Raw genomic sequence first — 22,873 nt, 5'->3', positions numbered from 1 at the left:
GTCATGGATGCACCCCCTGGGTTTGGGTATTCAAGTCAACTTGGGCTCAGAGGAAAATGCAGAGAACAGCCCTTACCTCACGTCACCACTACATATTAGGGACCTTCTCTGCAGCACTGAGCTGGGTGATGTCTACAATACCATCCCCATCTCAAATTTGTCACCATTAGGAAGCTAGCTAAAGATCAGAAAAAAAAATGAAATAAGTTGAAAATAATAATTTCTTTAAAAGTAAAAAAAGATGGCAATTGCTATGTACTTTATCATACTAAATCTTTTTGGGGCTTACGTCTACTTTAATCTATAAAAACATAAAATAGGATGTAGCTGGCATCCTTGATATGTTGAAACTGATGTTACCTCCAATGATGCTCAATCTATTATCTCTACTTCTAGTAAATTTAGGTTTCCTAAAGGGTGGCTTCTAAGAAAAACTGTGACTGATTTAAAGAAAATCTTTGATAAATTTACTCAATAATAGCCTCTTTGTGTTGGGGTAAAAAAAAAAAAAAATGTGACCCCAATACGATAAACTTTGCAAAGGTGAGATGCATTTTCAGTGATTGGGTACATATGTTCTGGCTGTGTAAATCATGTGAGCCTGTCAGATGAAATATACGTTTGTATTTTTATTGTCTGTAGGGTTAAGTGTGCTCTCAGAATGAAAATGTGTATGTTTCAGCGCAAATTGAACACCTCCACATGAATACGTGACTGTGCCATATACATGCGGTCTATTTAACCATTTAACTCTTTTTTTTTTTTTGCTGATGTCATTTATTAGCAGTTAGGTTACCTTTGCTATTCTGTAATGCAACATAACTTAGAGATGTTTAGGTTATGGTGACCAGATTTTTAAAACTAAATTTTACTAGTAATGGTGGCAATCAGCGACTTATACCGGGACTGCGATATTGCGGCGGGAAAATCAGACATTAAGTGATACTTTTGACACTTTTTGGGGTCCAGTGACACTAATACAGTGATCAGTGCCAAAAATATGCACTGTCACTATACTAATGACACTGGCTGGGAAAGGGTTAAGAGCAGGGGCGATCAAAGGGTTAAATGTGTTATTAACCAGTGTTTTCCCACTGTGAGGGAAGTGCTTTTACTAAGGGAAGGCATAGATCCCTGTCCCTGCTTTGCAGGAACACAGGATCAATGTCTTCCATACTGAAAGAACGGTGATCTGCCTTGTTTACATTGGCAGACCGCTGTTCTGCCTGTGTACAGAACGATCTGCAGGGAACCGGCGGACATAGAGTCTGCCGGACCCGGTGATCGGCTCTGATACCCAGAAATGCAGGATCATGTATATATACATGATCCTGCACAGCACGACTGTCCTGTAGCAGTAAATCTGCTATGGGTCGTTCAGCATCTGGTTAAGATCATCAGCATTATAATAGCACACAGGCAGCAGGCACTCTATCATGGCTCTGGCTGGCACTGTCACAGTGTGTCACATTACATGGCTGCTGGGTGCTGATACTTATGAAGCCTTGAAGGCACTGGCAGCCCCATGATTGGATCTGCTTCCCCTCTCTGTTTGTGCTGCTGGACACTGTCAGCTGAGCTCAGCTGCCTCTCTCTGCCTGTCACCACCGCCGCCTGCCTGAGCCGCCTCACAGCCTCTCTCTGCCTGTGGCCACCGCCGTCCGCCTGAGCCAGCATACAGCCTCTCAAGTCTCAACTATCCGGGCCCCGGCTACTACTGGATGGGGAGCGGAGCTGATCGGAGGAAGATCACTCTGCCGGGGAAGGCAAGAAGATAGGCAGGCGGCTGGCCGGGACTTAAGGCAGAAGAACATGCAAGCGGGAGCGGAATGGGCATGCGTCCAAAACTGAAGAAATAGTTCCTCAGCTCCAACCAGCATATGATCATCAGAAAGGGGCACAGATAATAGAAAAAATACACCTCCTTAAGCTAGTAGGAGTGACTGAGCAGGGGGGTGTAATTCATATATTTTTTTTTTTAATTCTGCACTGACTGTCTTTGAAATTGCCCAGGCCCCTGTTCAAATCCAATCCGGGGACAAATCCAGAGACAGATTTGGTTCGGGGACAATGTCCTTAGTCCGGGGACTGTCCCTGGAAACCGGGGATATCTGGTCACACTAGTTTAGATGTAAATTGCCTTATAAACTTCAACCTGTAAGGACTCTGGTTTATAAGCAGCTATATTGTGAATTCACAGCTGAATATTTGTTTAGAGGGAAAATATGGTCATTGTGCAAAGGCTGTTGCAACACAACAACACTCGTGTCTTGTATGCATTTTAACATTACAGACAACAGTTAGCTGTACTACTAAGGATAATTTTTTAAAATTAAAATAATATACATGGTATACTCACCTGCTCTGTGCAATGGTTTTGCACAGAACGGCCATGATCCTCCTCTTCTGGGGCTCCCCCACTGGCAATCTTGGCTCCTCATCTTCTCCATGTGCCTCCATAGCAAGATGCTTGCTATGGGGGCACGGGTGCTTGCTATGGGGGCACAGGTGCATGCTCCCTTTCTAGCTGTGCATGTCTTTGGAGCCCTTCTTGTGTGTCCAAGCTTCCTCCTCATGACATTTGATTGGCAGCTGCTGCCTGAGTCCCTGTGCGAAGAGGAAGCGAGGAGAGAAGCATGCACAGCGCTGGATCAATTGGGGACTAGGTAAGTATTTAGGGAGGTGGGGCAGGACAGCAAGCTGTACACGTTTTTTACTTTAATGCAGGGAATGCATTAAGGTAAACAAAAATTTTGACTTTAGAACCACTTTAAAAGGTAACTCTAGGCGGGTATAAAGGACACAAATTATTGCAGCTCTATATTCACTAAAAGTGTATTTTAATAAATACAAGCTGTGTAAGTGTCTAAATATGTTACCTGGTATCCGCCTCTTGCAATCCCTGTACAGAAGAGCTCAGAATGTGAAATGACAATGCAGCACAAGGAACCATTCATTTGTACTATAGTGTTTATGTGCTAGCAAGGGACATGCTGGAAGGAGGACAGAGAAATTAGCTCACCAGTGTCCAATCACAGGCTGGGGGAGGGACAATACCAGCATGTGTTACTTATCTGCAGCAGAGAAAAATCCTTTCCTCTGTCCTGTCAGACAGATCTCTGGACTGGATGGACAGAAATAGAAATACTTTGGAAGGTAGAACAGCTTGTTGAATGTTCCGTATTTCATCTGCGTGTTTAGCATTAGCTTTGACTTATACAAGGGTGTATTGGACCTCTACAGAGAGGCCACTGCTTGTACACAAAGCATGCAGGCAGGGTACCTGGTTTTCTACTCAGGTTGTGGCTGCATTGGCCACTAGAGGGAGCTTTGTAATCTCTACCTAACTCTCTCCTCTTAGCCCCCTGCCACTGCTTTTATGTAATTGTAAACTTAAATGCCAGGATAAATGCTACTTAAAGCTGAACTCCTGGCACAAACACTCTACACAAATACACAGTATGCCCCATAGAGATTGTCAAAGTAGCAATTACATCATCACTGTGCTGCACATAGCCTGTGTAGAGAACGGAGTTGTAGGAGGGATCGAGCAGGCCCCACCCACTACAGGCTGCCTGCAGAAAACTACAGGAGGGGCGGATACAAGACCAGTCACCCTGCACAAGGAGATAAAGCAGCAGTGACTGATATTTATTACAGGAAGCACCTGCATGGAAGTAACATTTCACACTCGATCGCTGCACACTGTACTACTTACAATATTGCGCTCTCCCTGTGGGTGCACTCTTCTCTTCTCTCTGATGCTTTGGGTTGTGGATGGGCCCTCAGCATCCTATTGGTCTGCAGTGCATTAGAGAAGAGGATTTGGGGAACGGGTCAAAAAGAAGGGGGGGGACCTGTTGGAGGTAATACACTTTATTCCTTTACCCGTAGAGTGTCTTCTTGTCAGTCATGGCTTCTTATTCAGCAGTGGCATTGGGCAGTCCCTACTGCTGCACAGAATGACACTCGCACTGTGACCTATGAGCACCATTCTATGCAGCATTGCACTGTGAACCCTGGCTGCATGATGACTCTAGCACAGAAGGTGTGTCATTGATATCTTTATCCCACAAGATGTAGTTGAATGATGCTTGGGGTGCTTGAGCTTTACAAATGTTCTTTTTTTTATACAGTGGGGAGAATCTACAGTATGTTAAAAAAGTAAGGTTGGCCCATGTTAGTTGTTGTTTTTACCCATAGTGCAGCCCAAAAATAATAGTGCCCATTTCACTTTTTTTTATCCTATCCTAAACACACTGACCTCTGAAAGTAACTGACACCGATATAAAAAAAAAAAATATCCTGTCAAAATAAAAATACTGACCCTTACCTTTGACCCTGACCTTGACCTTGGGCCCAGACCTTGACCCAAACACTAACCCTGACACTGACCTAGATCAAACCTTGATGTAGGTTTTTTTTGTATTTTCTTATTTTATTTTTTTATATATTTTTTTTTTTTTACACCCACTTTTTTTTCTCTGCAAGGAAAGAGAGAGAGATACTAAGTATCTCTCTCCTCCATTCACAGAGAAAGAAAACACAGGGTCAGGCTTCATAGTGACCGATCACTGTGATAGCCAATCAGAGGCTATCACAGAAATCAGATGACCCTGAATTGGGAGATCCGGGTCCTGATTGTTAGTACAGGGCCCGGGGCTCTCCGTGTGACCCCAGTCTCTGTGCTTGGAGCACGTCATGTAGCACACTCCCAGCACAAAGAGAGGCACGCAAATATGTGGCACCATGGAAAGAAGCCCAGTTCAGTGGGGGAGCATATTTGCGTATGGTGGGCGTGAAGGGGTCAATGCACACTCTCTTCTGTGATCAGCCCCCAAAATCCTTACCTGAGCCTGATCCAGCACTGTGCCTGTCTGCAGCAGCTATGTCTCCCCTCTTTCTCCCAGGAGACTCGGCAGCAGTGGGAGTGTCATGTACTTGATAGGAGACTGATATGACGAGGTTGGCCTCTTTTATATCCCCAACACTGCAGGGCCGTCTTTTCGCATGGGCACACTGGGCAATTGCCTGGGGGCCCCACTTGTCTGAGGGGCTCCACCTGCCCAGCGTCCCCAAAAAGCCCCGGGTCTCGTATTTCTCATTAGCCCCGAGTGTAAACATACAGTGATTGGTGGGCAAGCTGGAGGCATGCGACCGCAGTGAAAGTCGAGTTGTCAAATCTAAGCACTGATGTCAGGGATGGGTGGGGCCCTGCCCATCCCTGACATCAGTGCTTAGATTTGACAGCTCCAGGGGCATACCAAGCGGGGGGCGGGGGCGGTCCGCCCCGGGTGGCATTTCTATGGGGGTGCGCTCTGCACCCAGGATAGGTGACACTGTCTGACAGAATCCTGAGGGCATCCCTGGCTCTGGCTGCTCTGTTCAGTAGTTTTTTTGTCAGCTGGAACACCCCCAGCGCCGTGGCCAAAATAGTATGGTTTGATTACTGTTTTCCCCTGCTAGCTCCACCCACCACTGCTAAGCAGCCGAGCTGAATGTGTCATCATTCAGCGCGGGGACGGCTGCTGTTACACACTGTGTCCAATGGTGGGCACAGTGAGGCTGCATTCACGGGAACAGTGAGGCTGCAATGGTGGGCACAGAGAGGCTGCATTCATGGACACAGTGAGACTACATTTGATGGGCACAGTGAGGCTGCATTTACGGGCACAGTGAGACTGCATTCACGGGTACAGTAAAGCTGCATTTGATAGGCAATGATTGTGTAGACAGGGCCCCAGTGCACTGTATTGCCCAGGGGCCTATAATGCTCTTAAGATGGCACTGCAGCCCTGGTCCCACCAAAGAGTGGAACAGAGGGCATGGAGGGACAGGAGGAACATGAGTGCCAGCAGGAGTTGATAGGAAAACTTGCAGCTGGAGTAGGAGATCCTGGGAAGCAGGTGGACCATCAAGACAGGAACAGTAGCTGTGCTCACGAACCCAGATGAGATTAAAGGGCCACTCCACTTTTGCTGCAGGTTCAGGACGCATGGCTTGTCATAACTCTTAGCGAAGTGCAGAACAGGTGCAGTGGACAGCCAGGCGAGCACTCGAGCAGGTAATGACAGCCAGGTTCAGAGGTAGAAGCGTAGTCATGGGAATAGCCAGGATCATCAACAGGCAGGCAGCGAGGTACCGAATCATAAGCAAAGCCGAAGTCAGGAACCAAGCCGGGTCCGGGATAAAGTGACAAATCAGAAGCAAGATCAGGCCAGGGGTAAGCCAGGTCAGCAATGAGGAAAAAACACAGGAAGCAGGGAACAGCTGAAAGAATAGTCAGCACTTAAGCATGAGCAAAAGCGCGTGTTCATTCTTGTGTGCATACATGCTCCTGGTTACTATTCTGCTAATAATTCTGTGTGCATTTCTGCGAGCCAAATGTTTCCTAGGCATTCTCTGACACGGAGCTATTGGCTCCTGCTGCTGTTTGTCAACTACAGAGCGGGGGGTGGGGCCGAGTTCCGGATTAGGCCTGTACAAGTACCCCCATAGCAAACAGCTTGCTATGGGCGTATTCAGACAGGAGAAGGAGTCAAGAGTTCTGGCGGGAGACCCCAGAAGAGGAGGATCGGGGCTGCTCTGTGCAAAACCATTGGACAGAGCAGGTATGACATGTTTTTTTTTTTTTAAATGTACCTTTACAATCACTTTACCAGATATCAGTCTCGCAGGAAGTTTGTAGTACTCAATTAACTCATAGACCTGCATTGTGACAAAGCAGGAAGCTAGGCTTGCCTATGTAATGAGCAAATATGGCTGATTTATATAAACAGTATATATATATATATATATATATATATATATATATATATATAAATATATATATATATATATATATATATACAGCCAGGCAAGAAACATTTTGAATAGGAAGTCATCAGTAACAGTTATGTTATTTCAGCGCAGGTTTGCTTGTAATAAAAATCATCTGCACTGAAAATTCAGTAAAATGGTGCATCCATGTGGCGCAATGAAAATTGATATTTTAAGCTGTTACATGCCCCTTTATTCGGAGCATGCAGGAAAGCACTTTTGCTTGCGGTTAGTCCAGTGAAGACGTGTCAGGTCATGTGATAGCTCCAGGAGATACATGTCACCAATGGGCCAGTTGCTAACAAAAGCGTTTTCCTACACTCCCTGAATGAGGTAGGCACGTTACAATAAAAAAACGATTCTACTGCCATTTGTTGTACCACCAGAACATCGCTGTGCCACATGTTCTCAGGACAAGGCACTTCAGCTGGGAAAGGAACAAAGGGCCTGCAAGCTATGCTACTGATGCAATTCACAGCTCTTTGAGGGAGCCTTTGGCCTTATCACCTTGTATACTAAAGGACCATACACCTACTCCTGCATGTCACCCTTAGGTATGGTTGGTGCCTGTGCGGTGCCTACCTTGTGGTGGAGCTCACTCATCACACTCTTCCCAGTCCAAGGTAAAAAAAACATGTCAGCTGTAAATTGACTAGACAGTTGTCATTTAAAAGCCTTTCATCAGATCATGCATCATACTGTCTGGTGGGAAAAACCCGTCCTCAGAAAATATCATTTGCATGCCCACCAATGGATAGTTTGACTTATCAACACAAAAGCTTTCTAGTTTATTTTCAGTTCATTCTACCCTCAAACATTAGTAAGTTGCATTTATTTTTACAAAGGCTTTATCAGCATTTCTGCAAAAAAATAAAAAGTCCACAAGCATTCTGATGGGTGAAGACAGAAAAATTCAACTGTGGTATCAGCTAGCAGCTGTTCTCTGACACAAAAACTCAAACACTATCAGTACGAACATGAGAGAATATGAAGACACACAGACGAATGCTTGACAAGAATGTGCTGTGAAAGGATAAAAAAAAACTAGATTAAGCATAGAGAAAGAAACTCGACACTGAGAAGTGCCATGTTTCCAGTGGCCAACAAACGACAGCGTGGTATATGCTCATGGAACAGGTGGAGGCTTTGATGACTAATTAGATGATTCACAATCAGTATTTGCATGTTCAGAAAAAAAATGCTATTAGTATTTTCTGAAAAATGTGCTTGTCAAGAGCTAACTTGCTTTGTGTAGGAAGAGGTGTTTGCCTGCTTATAGCTCAATTCTGGTGAATGGGATGGAACTTCATTGATGATAAAAAAAAAAGTTCAGCATGAAATACAAGCAATGAAAAAATGTGTTTGAGGAAGTTTCATTGTGGCATTTGCTTAAATGTTTTATTTTATTTCATAGTGTTTTGTTACTTCTTATAAGGACGCATTCACTTAATGTAAACTCCATGCAAAGTTATTGACAAGACTTTGAAAGGCATGGCAGAACCACAGCCCTTACCTGCCGAGGGCTACGAACCGCCTTTTTCTTGAAGGTTTGTTGTTGCTGATAATCTGGTAATCTGGTATTCTGGTTGAGGCTGAAAGATTGCCATTGTACTGCAAAACCATATGAGTGCTTAAAGTAGCCATTTGTATCACAACTGACCAACACAATGTAGAATTGGGTTCTGAGCTTTATCCACCAAAGGACATTGTCTGCATGGAGTTTGTATTTTATCTTTGTGGTTGCATATGTTTCCTGTAGTGTTTCTAACTTTCTCTCATAATCCTAAAACATACTGAGAGGTCAATCAGCTACCACCCAAAGTGGCTCTGCAAATGTGTACTGTGGTTGGCACTTTTTCCTAGCAGCAAAAGGGTCTTTGGTTCAAATCCCAACCATGACACTACCTGCCTACATCAGTTTCCTCCCACACTCCAAAGACATGCTGATAGGTTAATTGGATCCTGTCTAAATTGGCCCTAGTATGTGAATATATGAATATGAGTTAGAGACCTTAGATTGTAAGCTCCGTGAGGGCAGGGACTGATGTGAATGTACATATGTAAAGCGCTGCTTAAATTGACGGCACTATATAAGTACCTAAAATAAATATATGTGTACGACTGAGACAGGAACAATAGACTGTAAGCTCCTTTTGATACAAGACTAATAGGAATAAAAAGAAATTTCACTACGCTCTCTGTTTTTTAACTTCTCCCTACATGTTTGGCTGGATTGTCTTCAATTCACATAGTCACCTGGTAGCCATCCTCCAATTATGTGTGCCAGCTCTCCCCACCTGCTGTGGTGTGTACCTGCTTCTACAGCCTCCTGGGTTATGTGACATGGTATCTCCAGAGGCTGGGGGATCAGGGGCATGCCATTCTCACCTAGGCAGTGGATGAGGTGCTAAAAAAAAAAAAAAAAAGAGGTTTATATTGTGGAGGGGGTGGAGCGGGGGGTCTTTAGAGAGCTGAGCAGATCTATGGAGTAAAGGTCCACTTTAAAGTGTTTCTAAACTCATGAACAAAAATGTAATATACTGCAGCCTATGAGTCCTTTGATGTGGTAGCTGAGGTAATTTTTTTTTGTTTCTTCATATTTACCTAATGATCCTGTCAGTAACACACATCCGGTTCTAGGGGGACAGCACTCACTCACTGTATTGTATCTGTTTAGGAGCAGGGACAACAGAACAGCACCAGTTTTCCTCATCTCTATAACATAAAAGGTTGGAGGTGTCCTATAGTTACATAGAGCTGGGCAGGGCTGCTAAAACTACTTGGGATATCAGTAAAGCACAACATAGTCCCTTTAGTGGCAGGTAGCTATCAAAAGCATGCAGCTATGGCAGTAGAGGAAATAATTCTGGGAGTTCTTGCTTGAAATATTCTCTTGTTTATGCTACATTTGTGTGAATGAGCTGGACGTCGATTACATGTAAGAACCTCAGTAGGGGTTCCAAGTGATTCATTGCAGGAGCAGCCTCCTAAAAAGCTATGGGGGCCACAAGAAACCTCCAAAAACCTGTGAGGGGGGGGCCCAAGATTTTGAATTCCTAGGCACCTCAACAGAGTTTAATTTGGCAATGATGATCACATTGGAGTGGCCTCAATTAGTTTTGGGAGCCGACAGTCTCCCATAGCTTTCAATAGGGCTGCCTCCTGCAGCTAATCGCCAGGTACCCCCACTGGGGTTCTTGCATGTAATCAGTGTCAGGCCCATTCGCAAGTGTGAATCTGGCCTTAAGCTCCATTCAGTCTTCTTAGATGGCAAACCCTGCTGTACATTACCCATATTTGGAATGACTACCACCAGTCACCACATTCCATATCCTTGGAAAGATGAATACTGGACTGACCATTGACCTATCAGATGCTGCTGACAAAGAGGAGGCTTGGGCATCAATAGGTTGGTGGTGTACAGTTAAGGCAGTAGAGGAAGCTATGAAATTCTGGGAGCTTAAAATATCCTCTTCTTTAATCTCCATTCAGTTGTCTTATAGTAGATGCCAAGCCTGCTGTACATCACCCATATTTGGAATGACTACTGCCAGTAACCAAATCCCATACATTTGGAAAGACAAGTACTGGATTGGCCATTGAACCTCATCAGATACTGCTGACAAAGATGGGGCTTGGGCCTCTATAGGTTGATGTTGCACAGCTAAGGAAGTAGAGGAAGCTATGGAATTCTTTGCTAAGCTTGGTTGCCAAATCCTGCTGTTTATCACACGTAATAGGAATGACAACAACCAGTAAGCCCATCCCATATCTTTGGAAAGACCAATGAGACCAATGACTAATACTGGACTGGCCAAATAACCTATCAGACCCCAATGACAAAGATGGAGCTCAGGCCTCTATGACTAAGCACCTCGTCTAGGGTACACAATAAATTCAAGAAACTAAGATCCTGGTAAGGGTTTGAAACAACGCATCCTTGATGTTTATGTGTCTGGTGGCATCTTTTGTGGTTGACCTTGATGCTTTTTGGCTAATATAACATATCTGGCACAAGTCAAATGTACAAAACATGTTTTACTAACTTCAGATACTATATTCGAAAAGCATAAAACAAGCACATGCTAGACATAGTTTATGGATTAAATGTATGTTTTGCACACTACACATAACTTAATTTTATGCTGATCTCTCAAAGCTTGCGTTATTGTGGGCCTTGTATACCCAGAATGGCACTGCTAGTGGAGTATTTACACTAATTTTGCAAAGGTATTTTGAACACACAAAGTAGATCTTTATCTTTTGTGTTTATTGAGAAATATACACTATAGTACCAAAAGTAATGGGACACATGCCTTTACACGCACATGAACTTTAATGGCATCCCAGTCTTAGTTCGTAGGGTTTAATTTTGAGTTGGCCTACCCTTTGCTGCTATAACAGCTTCAACTCTTCTGGGAAGGCTGTCCACAAGGTTTAGGAGTGTGTCTATGGAAATGTTTGCCTATTCTTCCAGAAGCACATTTGTGAGGTCAGGCACTGATGTGGATGTGAAGGCCTGGCTCGCAGTCTCCATTCTAATTCATCCCAAAGGTGTTCTATCGGGTTGAGGTGCAGGCTAGTCAAGTTCCTCCACCCCAACTTCGCTCATGCATGTCTTTATGGACCTTGCTTTGTGCACTGGTCCAAATCATTTGGTGAAGGGGGGATTATGGTGTGGGGTTGATTTTCAGTAGCTGGGCTTGGCCCCTTAGTTCGAGTGAAGGGAACTTTTAAGGCATAAGCATACCAAGACATTTTGGACAATTTCATGCTCCCAACTTTGTGGGAACAATTTGGGGATGGCCCCTTCCTGTTCCAACATGACTGCGCACCAGTGCACAAAGCAAGGTCCATAAAGTTATGGATGAGTGAGTTTGGGGTGGAGGAACTTGACTGGCCTGCACCCAATAGAACACCTTTGGGATGAATTTGAATGGAGACTGTGAGCCAGGCCTTCTTGTCCACATCAGTGCCTGACCTCACAAAAGTGCTTCTGGAAGAATGGTCGAACATTCCCATAGACACACTTCTAAACTTTGTGGACAGCCGTCACCCGAAGAGTTGAAGCTGTTATAGCTGCAAAGGGTGGGCCAACTCAATATTAAACTCTTCAGTCTAAGACTGGGATTCCATTAAAGTTCATGTGCGTGTAAAGGCAGGCATCCCAATACCTTTGGTAATATAGTGTATCTATTATATTGTGTCTGGAGTTCAGCCTTAAAGCACCCTACTCAGTATTGTAATGTATACTTATCTTCCCTTCACTCTGTTCAGTGTAAAATCATCTTGTGTAAGTGAGTCTGTAGAATTGTAGCTTACAAAGATCTCTATGGCTCACCGCCTGACAGTGTTGATTGGCCCACCGCTATCATATGAAATAAGTCACATGCTCCCTCTTACCCAGAAGTACTGGGTATTTCTTTTAGCTCCTGGCGCTAAACGAAGCAGCAGAGGAGTGAAGAAAACCTAAGTATATGTGGTAGGCATTTTGGGATTAAAGCAAGCTTGTTGCTTTGCCTTGGATTGTCAAATCACAGATGTAAGCTACAATTTAATGGCATTTGATATGCTAAAACACTGTGGGGTTGATTTACTAAAACTGGAGAGTGTAAAATCTGGTGCAGCTGTGCACGGTAGCCAATCAGTTTCTAACTTCAGCTTCTTCAATTAAGCTTTGGCAAACAAACCTAATTTTGCAATCTCCAGTTTTAGTAAATCAACTCCAGCGCATCATACACTATTGCCATGTTTAACCACTTAGATATTGGGCACTTTCACCCCATTCTTGCCCAGGCCAATTTTCAGCTTTGAAAGAGCTTTTTTTGGTGGTATTTATTCACCATTGGCGTTTTTATTTTTTGCTAAATAAACAAAAAAGACAGAAAACTTTGAAAAAAAAAACATTTTCTTAGTTTCTGTTGTTAAAATTTCACAAATAGGTAATTTTTCTTCTTCACTGATGGGCAATGATGAGGCTGCACTGATGGACACTGATGAGGCTGCACTGTTGAGGCAGCACTGATGAACACTGATGAGGCTGCACTGATGGACACTGATGAGGCTGCACTGATGGACACTGATGAGGCCGCATTGATGGACACTGATGGGGCTGCACTGATGGGCACTGATGAGGCTGCACTGATGGACACTGATGAGGCTGCACTGATGGACACTGATGAGGCTGCACTGATGGACACTGATGAGGCAGCATTGATGACCACTGATATGCTGCACAGATGGGCACTGATGAGGCGGCACTTATAGGCAGCACTGATGGGCATTGATAAGCTGCACTGATGGGCACTGATGGAGCTGCACTGATTATCAGGGCACTGATTATAAGTGTAATCAATGTATTTACTGTGCCTCCACATATCGGCTCTGTCTCTGTGTGAAGAAAGGAGAGCCAAAAACCGGCAAGTCTGTTTACATTGTGACATCTGTGATTGGACACAGGTTAACACATGGTAAAGATTTGCTGCGATTGGCCCTTTAGCCTGATCTGTGATCTACTGTGTCCAAGGCACACAGTGATCACAGAGCACTCTTGGAACTGGAGAGCGGCACTGTAGCCATCTATCAGTTATAGCGTAAATGGAAAGCAGTTAAAAACAAAATATAATGCTTTCTATTGTTTTAATCTTTTGTTGCATATCAGTGTTGCTGATCTCTTGTAGCCTTTTTGTTGCCACTTTCTGCCTACATGCATTGCAGCAATGGCTGCATGGCATTTCTCAGGACAGGTTCCCTGATGGTGACAATAGTGGACCATGTCAGTGTAATCTGTGTGTTGTATGTAATATGTCCCATCAAAAGCTTTGTGAGAGGTGACGACACAGGAGGACAGTTGTCAGATAGAGACACGGCATTGTCACCATATAACTGGAAGCACCTGAACTAGGCAGGATCATCCGGTATTATTTTAATGAAAGATGTAATCGGCCAAGATTTAGACTTTAAAACTCATTTATGCTGAACCCAGCTCCTCACCAATGTTTTATTTTCCTATATACATTTCCATGTGTGTTACTTACAGCAGGAGATGAGCTTTAAATACTCACTTTCTGGAATGAAATGGAGTCTTTAACATAACATACTTCTATTTTTCTGGTTTACTGGTCCTTTCTACTAGAAAGTACAAGAAATGTTTTCACAGAGTGTTATTAGCTACCCAAGTGATTGCATACATTTTACACACTTTAAAGTGTACCTTTCATTAAAGTTCAGTCTGACAGACTTACTAAATCACATTATTTTTTGGCATTAAAAAAAAAAATCCCTCATTTAGGTAAAATGCTGCCCCATAGCACTCTTGTGTGAGCTAAAACTTGGGCAAAATATTGTAAGAGAAGTTACAGGAGTTCAAAATTCCAATATGAGTAGCATTCAAAATATAGTTTGTACATTGAGCATTCAGCCTATTTAATAAAATAAAGAGAAGACATTAAACTATGATATACTCAATTAAAGTGACACTAAGCCTCGTACACACGATTGGATTTTCTGATGGGAAATGTGTGATGACAGGCTGTTGGCTGAAAATCCGACTGTTTGTACGCTCCATCGGACAACTGTTGTTGGATTTTACACAGACAAATGTTGGATAGCAGGTTTTAAAATTTTCCGCGGTCAAATGTGTGTTGTCTGATTTTCCGAGCGTGTGTACACAAGTCCGTCATACAAAAGTCCAAAGTACAAACACGTATGCTTAGAAGCCAGGATGAGCCAGAAGCAGTTGGTCTTGTAAACTAGCGTTCGTAATGGAGAATTAACCTTTGTGACGCGGCAAATTATGAAATCTCGAAATGCAGCACACATTCTCTTCTTCTTTAATGGGATAATAATGAAGCTGCTTTGCTGGTAATACTGATGGAGTTATTGCAAACAAATTTTCAAAGGCTTTTTTTTCTAGTGATATCAAAAATAATATTATTATGCTTTTTTTTTTTTTTATTTGGGCAAGTTACCACAACACCATTATCCTGCAGTTTTTAAGATCAAAGAAACTATCTTGGTGTCCCTTGTCAATTTTACATTGTATTTTTTTTTAATGTAACTGCCTACTCCCAAACTGTTATTTGAAGTAAAACACATAGCCAAGTATTATTCTACACAATTTTTTTATTGTGCATTAAAAAAAAGAAAACAAATACACTTAGACATGCTATCTGCCAATAGAACGTAACCAAAAAATGCATTCTATGCATCCAAAAATATAGAAAACATACCAAATCAAATCATTATTATTCAACCAAAAAATAAAATAAAAGCCTCATGCATGTGTCCTGCTTCTTAAAATAGGGGGTCACCAATGCCAAGAGTTGGTGAAAGCAGGGGTCCGTCATCCGGGGATAATTCCGAAAATCATCCGGATTATTCTCCTGGAGCTCCCGCAGCAAAGGCATATGACATAATTGGTCACGATTAGTAAAGCAACCAACTTTTGGTCCAAGAACTCCTCCTCCTGTTCCTAGACTGGACTTGGGTCAAAGCAATAACTCCAAGACCAATAATAAATAACACGTTATCTCCTCCATTTCCGCAACATGTCTGGTTGACGAACTGCCGTTCATAAACTAACTGAAAAGCACAAAATTAAAAGCGCAAAATGAAAAGCGCGAATCGACACTCACCAAACTTCTACTAACACAAAATTAGCAGAAGGAGCCCAAAGGGTGGCACTAAAGAGCTGAAAAACCACGTAGTACATCAGTACGTTAGTGTTTGTTGGCCGACAATTCCTTGCCGTTTGGATGCACGACAAAATCCAGGCACACGCCTTCGGACAAAAGTCCAAGGTTTTGTCTGCGGAAAATCCGATTGTGTGTACGAGGCTTAAATGTTATCCTTATTCTTCAAAAATAATCCATACACATCCACTACTTATTGGCCCTCTAATCAATTTTTTATTAAATTATTTCCTATTGTGCTTCTCTGCTTTCTTGTAACGTCCTCTATGAGCTGCAGAACCTCTCCTTTGTCCCCCTCACTTCTGTTTGTTTGTAACAGGCAGTGCACCTTATTTGCGGTCATGTCCAATGCTCTATGTACACTACAATTCCCATATCCATAGTCCATTTCGGTGGCTGTGTTCCTACATACAGAGGGACCATGGTGAACTTCACCCTCTTAACAGATCCGATCACAGCAGCAAAATAAGACCCAGAGTTTAGTGTCACTTTGTTTAGTGTTTAGTTTACCCATTGGGATATGTGTGTGTGTGGGGGGGGGGGGGTGGATTTAACCATCCAATAATCACTGTGGATATTTCATGTCATTGGAGACTGCAGGGTGTCTATTGTATTCTATCAGGCAGACAATGGGGCTGATTTACTAAAGGAGTTAAAGGAACTTTAAATAAATAAAATAAATAAATAAACTTCGCTCTACCTATATAAAACTAAATTCTCTGTAGAAAAAAAATTAAAAATAAACTCTTACTTACTAGTCTGTTTAGTCCGGCACTGACATCCTTGCAGTTGATGTTCTCCTCGTGCCACTCTTTTGTGCTGCCATCTTGAAACTCCTGTGCCTATTGCATCCTGGTTCCCGCGAATGTGCAGACACTACAGGTTTCTCCAATGTTATTGGGAACTTGCAGAGACCTGTGGTGTGTCTCTGCATGTTGACATCGAAATTGTGCGGGACTTCTACCCCCTGAAAAACTGCTTCCTGTGAAGTGTGACGTGGAAATTCCAGGAGGCGGTGGGTGGCCAATCTATGTCATCCTGACCTAGGCAAAGAATAAGGAAGTACTGTGCTCTACAGAAATTTTTTTTTTTAACTGTCTGCAAATGTTTTAGAAGGAGGGGAGAAGGAAGCAAAGGTGCGGAAGTCCATTTCACAAGTTAAGGTCCACTTTAAGAATCTTCACGGAATTAATTGTGTCAGTGTTCACTGTTAAAGCGGAGTTCCACTCGTTTTTATGTTTATTAACCAGTTCAGCCCCGGAAGGAATTGCCCCCTTAATGACCAGGTCATTTTTTCCAATACAGCACTGCGTTGCTTTAACTGACAATTGCGCGGTCATGTGACGTTGTACACAAACAAAATGTATTTCCCTTTTTTGTCACAAATATAGCTTTCTTTTGGTGGTATTTGATCACCTCTGCAGTTTTTAATTTTTGCGCTATAAACAAAAAAAGACTGACACTTTTGAAAAAAAAAAACTATATTTTTTTACTTTTTGCTATAATGAATATCCAAAAAATAAATTAAAAAAAAACTAATTTCTTCATTAGTTTAGGCCAATATGTATTCTTCTACATATTTTTGGTAAAACAAATTCGCAATAAGCATATATTGATTGGTTTGCGCAAAAGTTATCGGGGTTTATTTACTAAAGACAAAAAGACAGTTCACTATACAAAGTGCAGCTGCCCTCTGCAAGTGCAGTTGCTCCAGAGCTCAGTAAATGAGGCAAGGCTTCACTTTGCAAAGAATACCCAATCACGTGCAAAGAAATAAAAAAAAAAAACAGCATTTTTGCTTGCACATGATTGGACAATTGCAGTCAGCAGAGTTTCCACTCATTTACTAAGCTCTGGAGCAAGTGCACTTACAGAGTGCAACTGCACTTTGCAAAATGCAGTCTTTTTCCCTTTAGTAAATCAACCCCATAACATCTACAAAATAGGGGATATATTTATGGCATTTTTAAATATTAATTTTTTTTTTTACTAGTAATGGTGGTGATCACCGATTTTTAGTGGGACTGCGAGATTGCGACGGACAGATCGGACACTTCTGACACTTTTTTGGGACCAGTGACATTTATACAGTGATCAGTGCTAAAAATAGCCACTGATTACTGTAAAAATGTCACTGGCAGGGAAGGGGTTAACACTAAGGGGTGATCAAGGGGTTAATGCGGAGTTCCACCCAAAAATGGAACTTCCACTTTAAGTGCTGGTGACCCCCTGACATGCCACCTTTGTAACTTTTTTGGGGAGGAGCGGGTAACCTGTTTTTACAGGCACCCAGCTGCCACTTCCTCCCCTGGTGCCATGGCACCTGAAGGAAGATCACCTCTCCCCCTCCCTCCCTGCATTTTTCTGGGACACGTCAGAAGATTGCCTGGCCATTCACAGTGCGCAGTCCAGCTCGCACATGTGCAGTGTGTGCCCAGCTGTGAAGCCACAGCCGGGGCCCACAGTTAGAATGAAGGTGCCGTAGAGAAAAGGGGGAGAGGAGCGAGGCTTTGTGCGCCCGCATCGCTGGACCATGGGACAGGTGAGTGTCTGATTATTAAAAGTCAGCAGCTACACTTTTTGTAGCTAAAGGTAAAAACAATGTGTCTGCGCTAGAAGAAATCGCTACGCTCAAAGTGCAATATTAATAAACATAAACAACATAGGTATTGATATAAATGTGCATGCGTGAAAATACCCCTAGGTGCTAAAGTATAAAGTGCACAGTGCTATGTAAAACACAGAATGTGAGTGATCAAACAAAACAACATATCAATTAAAATATCAAATAAAATGCAAGAGGATATAACAAATAAATGAAGTCCAAAACCGTGTATATCCAATGATATAAAAGTGCCCAAATAAATTAGTCCAAAGATTTGGTGAATTTCACATATCCTATCTTCCAAAGTGTGCCACCAAGAAACATGCTGTGGTGTCTTCCAGCCGCCCCCGCAGGTGTATATGCTCACCTTCCTATGTGTGACACAGCGATTAAACTATGTCGAACAAAGCCTTGGAGCCACTCCTGTGCTCATTAGGAACCAGCTGTGCAAACTCCCAATGTTCTCAAATGGAGATGGTTTATGCAAGAGAAAAAAACTCCATAGCGCAATATGTAGGTATAAAGGATTTTAATCAAATAATTAACTCCCCTAGCTGGGGTACTCACATATTGTGGGTGCGTAAGTGCACCATCCTTAACAAGCATAAAACGGTCAATCTCTCGGTGTGGCGTGCGGTGTGGCGTATGTAACGAAAAACTCCTTCTCTCTCTCTGCTGACAGCTCCGTCCAGGCCCCTCCCCTACGCGTGTTCGGCACCGGGACCACGTGCCTTCTTCAGGGGGAACACTTTTTGTAGCTGCTGACTTTTAAATGGGTGGAACTCTGCTTCACGTGTTCCCCAGGGAGGTGTTTCTAACTGTGGGGGGCAGTTTACTGACAGGGAGTAGAGAGGGATCAATAATTCTGATCACTAGGAACAGCAGATGTCCCTCTCCTCCCCTGTCAGAACGGGGATCTGTTTGTTTACATTGACAGATCTGAACCCCGTTCTGGCTCTCTGTGGAGCGATCGCAGGTGGCTGGCGGACATCGAGGGCCGTTGGCCACATGCATCGGCTCTGGCACCGGCTTGCTATTGCTCTTAAAGCGGCCAATGTACACCTAAGGCAATTGGTGCCGCCGGGCCAACATACCGCAGTATAATGACGGTGGCTGCTCGGTAAGCGGTTAAAAGTCAGTAGCTACAAAACATGTAGCTGCTGACTTTTAATAAACACATACTCACCTGTCCCACGATTCAGCGATGTGGCTGACCGAACTCTCGGTTCTCTCTCTCTCTCTCATCTCCCCAGCGCCGGCACTACAAGTGTGAGCACCCGGCTGTGATAGCTTCGCCTCCTCAATGGTGACATGTCCCAGAAGATTGCAGGGAGGGGTTGAGGAGAACTTCCGCTCGAGTCGCCCAGGCGAACTGAGTGGAAGTGGGAGTGGGTACCTGTCAAAACTAGGTACCCGCCCCCCCCAAAAATGATGTGGCATAGGAGGGGGGGGGATGCTTAAAGCGGAATGTCCCCTTTTGCTAATTAAAGTAAACATTCAACAATTTATTGTGAAAATATTCTTAACTCCTTTAGTAAACCAGTCCACCTGTCTTGGGGTGAAATAAGAGGATCAGCAAGACACAACTATACAGAACTAACAAGTGGGAAACAGCTTGCATATGTAATAAACACAATACATTTAAAAAAAAATATAGTTCAGGACATTCACAGGTATTTAAAAGAGCACAAATAATCCAAGGCTTTTCTCACTAATGTTTTGAAGGGTCACAAGCCTTGATAAAGGTGGTCTGTGACCTCCTGAAACATTGTTGAATAAAGCCTTGGATTATTTATCCTCTTTCAAATACCTGCGAGTGAGCTCAGTTTAATTTTTACTTGTTGGATATCTCTTATGCCGTGTACACACGACCAGACTTTCTGGCAGACTTGGTCCATCGGACAATTCGATCGTGTGTGGGCTCCAGCGGACTTTCTTTCCCCAAAAGTCCGACAGACCTAGAAATAAAACATGTTTCAAATCTTTCCGACGGGCTCGAGTCCGGTCGAAAAATACGCTCGTCTGTATGCTAGTCCGACGGACAAAAACCGACGCTAGAGCAGCTATTGGCTACTGGCTATCAACTTCCTTATTTTAGTCCGGTCGTACGTCATCACGTACGAATTCGTCGGACTTTGGTGTGATCGTGTGTAGGCAAGTCCGTTCATTTGTTCGAAAGTCTGTCGGAAGTCCGTCAAAAGTCCATCAGAAAGTCCGTCGGAAAGACCGTCGGACCAGTCCGGTCGAAAAGTCCGCCCATGTGTACGCGGCATTACAGTGCGCACCCAGGACTTTATTAATCTAAAATGTGCAGGAATCAGTTATTTTAATTTTTTATTTTTACATGTAGATAGAAGTTTTGTTAAAGATTAGCAGGCATTGCTAAGGCTATTTAAATGAAATGGCAAACCATTAAAAAGCATATAAACTCCTTTAACCACTTAGCTACCCGGCCATTGTCAAATGACATCCACAGATGGGATCTCCCATCCTGGGTGGATGTCATATGACGGCCTGGGCTTCCCGGCCGCCTAGGGGGCGCGCGCGCGCCGCCGGGGGACGCACGCGCGCGCCTGCCGCGTTGCTCGGGACCCAGTGCGTCCACGTCCTGTCAGTTGAGAGGAGACCGATCTGTGTTCTGTGATCTGTGTTCCCAGTACAGAGGAACACTGATCGGTCTCCTCCCCTTGTACGTCCCCGCCCCCTACAGTTAGAATCATTCCCTAGGAAACATAATTAACCCCTTGTGTCCCCCTAGTGGTTAACCCCTTCCCTGCCTGTCACATTTACACAGTAATCAATGCAATTTTATAGCATTGATCGCTGTATAAATGTGAATGATCCCAAAAATGTGTCAAAAGTGTCTGATGTGTCCGCCATAATGTCGCAGTCACGAAAAAAAATCGCGATCGCCGCTATTACTAGTAAAAAAAATAAATCTTTTTTTTTTTTTATTTAAATGCCATACATCTATCCCGTATTTTGTAGACGCTATAACTTTTGCGCAAACCAATCAATATACGCTTATTGCGATTTTTTTTACCAAAAATATGTAGAAGAATACGTATCGGCCGAAACTGAGGAAAAAATGTGTTTTTTTTTTTTTTAAATTGGGATATTTATTATAGCAAAAAGTAAAACATATTGTGTTTCTTTCAAAATTGTCGCCCTTCTTTTGTTTATAGCGCAAAAAATAAAAACCGCAGAGGTGATCAAATACCACCAAAAGAAAGCTCTATTTGTGGGGAAAAAAGGACATCAATTTTTTTGGGGTACAATGTCGCACGACCGCGCAATTGTCGTTTAAAGTGCGACAGCGCTGAAAACTAAAAATTGGCCTGGGAAGGAAGGGGGTGAAAATGCCCTGTATTGAACCGGTTAAAGATGAGCAAGGATATTATTACGTTTGCTTTATATATAGTATATTATAACCATCAAAAGGTGAATGTTTTAAAGTAATGACACCTTAATTAGTAACCATGCTTAAAATCTTCTGTATGTGACATCCTTAAAGTATATATTTTTTTTAGGTTTGGATAGAGTGGAGATGGATTAGATCACCTGTCAGTTTTTATTGCTCTCTATGCTTCAATTAAGGGAAATTCACCCTCTTTATTTGTCCTGTTTACCATTATCATTGAAAGTGAACAGAAAAAAATTCCCACATTTTGGGTTGTCCCCAGAAAAGTAATAGAGGGGAAATCTTCCAATGGGGACACTAGTTCTGGTGAACTGGGGTTCCCTAAGGGATTCTCTTAAGTTGCAGGGATTTACTCTCACTTCCTGTTTGTCTATGGGATAGGAAATGAAGGCAAATCTCTGAAATAGGACACAGATGGTGAATAAAATCTGATAGGGGTTATAACCCTTCCTTGCGCTATCCAAAAGGTAAAAAAAAGTTTTGGCCACAGTTCTACTTTAATTCCCTTATTGTTAGATGACAAAGACTATATAATATAAATATATTTTCTTTCATTTTCTTCATAGAAAACGTAAAAACAGGTCATATTCCAGTATCCTGCATCCACACCAGTCAAATATAAATTCTGTTCCTGCACTTTCCCTGGGTTATTTATCATTGTTATGCCGTGCCAACATATTATGCCACATTTTTCAAAGTACACAGAGCCATTAAAGCGTATCTGAACCCAAGAACAAAAATATGATATTTTGCAGATAACCAGTCCTTAGATGTGGTGGCTGCATTCTTTTTCCTTTTTCAGGCTTTTATTTTATTTCAACTAGTAATTCTGCATTTACACATTTACAGGGTTACAGGGTGACAATGCTGACTCTGTTGTAGCTAAGTTGCGACACCTTAGGACAGGACTACAAACAAAAGTTCATTGTTAGGGTTTACAGGCATACCCCATTTTTAAGTACACAATGGGGTTTATTTACTAAAGCTGGAAAGTGCAAAATCAGGCTCACTTCTGCATAAAAAACAATGAGTTTCTAGGTTTTATTACCAAAGCTTAATTGAACAAGCTGAGGTTAGAAGCTCATTGGTTTCTATGCAGAAGTGAGCCTGATTTTGCACTTTACAGCTTTAGTAAATAAACCCCATTGTGTACTTAAAAGCAGGGTATGCCTGTATATACCCTTTAATATTTACTGACATTAACAAAACTTACAATCTAGTGCCCTACCATACCCATACATGCATACCTATGCACACACTAGGGTCAGTTTTATAAAACACCAATTTACCTACTACACAAACCTCATACATCTTGATAATAGATACTAAAAGGAA

Source organism: Aquarana catesbeiana, linkage group LG03 (assembly GCF_042186555.1).
Source record: "Aquarana catesbeiana isolate 2022-GZ linkage group LG03, ASM4218655v1, whole genome shotgun sequence".
In the NCBI taxonomy this organism is placed as follows: Eukaryota; Metazoa; Chordata; class Amphibia; order Anura; family Ranidae; genus Aquarana; species Aquarana catesbeiana.
Note: the sequence above shows the minus strand (reverse complement) of the source record.